This window comes from Acanthisitta chloris, unplaced genomic scaffold (genome assembly GCF_000695815.1).
Source record: "Acanthisitta chloris isolate BGI_N310 unplaced genomic scaffold, ASM69581v1 scaffold25212, whole genome shotgun sequence".
In the NCBI taxonomy this organism is placed as follows: domain Eukaryota; kingdom Metazoa; phylum Chordata; class Aves; order Passeriformes; family Acanthisittidae; genus Acanthisitta; species Acanthisitta chloris.
The window spans coordinates 5558-6611 of record NW_008659134.1 but is presented as its reverse complement, the minus strand read 5'-3'; positions in this window follow the sequence as shown (position 1 = coordinate 6611).

Sequence of the window (1054 nt, the reverse complement as noted above, 5' to 3'; positions counted from 1 at the left end):
CCCGTCAAGATGTGCTCCAGTGGGTAAGGGGGACATGGGGTGCCCAGGGACACCCCCCCAGGGAGAGGGGCAGCAGTACAGACCCCAGGTGTGCTGCAGAGGGGAGATGCCCAACAGGGTGGTGGTGGTGGTAAGCCAGACTGCACCCCTGGGCCGAGTTGAGGGTCCCCATGTGCCCAGAAAGCAGCAGCTCTGCATGAGAGGGATACACAGCCAGGACTCCTGGGTGCCCCTGGCCTGCCCTGAGGATGCAGGGGGACACAGGGCAGTGGCTGGGGGGGCCTAGGGCTCTGTCACTCTGTTCTCCAGGAGTCCTGCTGGGCCCATGTCCAGAGCACAGCCACCCAGAAGACCCTGCTGCTGGGGCAGATCAAGTTGGCTGTGCTAAGCCTCTTTGAGCTCGTCACCGCACGATGCAGGGTCCCCACGGATGTGGCCCTGGAGGACACTGAGGCCCAGCTGGACATGGTCAGCACAGCCCTCTCCCCTGGGTGGCAGGGCTGGGGGACACACATCACATCCCTGGATGGCTGTAGTATCAGGCTCCTGTCTCTACAGGTGCTGCTCTGCATGCAGGACCTGGCTCACATCTGTGCAATCAGCAAGCACCCAGCACGCCCCAGGCGTGCCAGACTGCTTCCCAGCCAGGAAAAACCCCGGGGACACCTGCCTGCTCCTGGGGCTGGGGAGAGGCCACCAGGGCCAACATGGAGCCACAGGACTCCCAGGGACAGAGGTCACTCCCTGACAAGTCTGGGAACCCCACGGTGAGAGGGAACATGGAGAGCACTGGCACAGGCACACTGGGGTGGCACTGCAGCAGGACAGGGCCAGGGCAGCCCAGGGTACCCACAGGGTACCCACGGGGTACCCCAGGCAGATGGAAGACGGAGCTGCTGCTTTTGCTTAGACTGTTGATATCTCCAAATGTGTCTCCCTTCAAAATATAACCCAGCTGTGGTGAACAACATCTGCTTGTTCTAGGACTGCGCCTGGGTGTAGGCCGAGGGGGTAAGGCACGATACTTGGAGCAAGAACAGAGAAGTCAGGATGC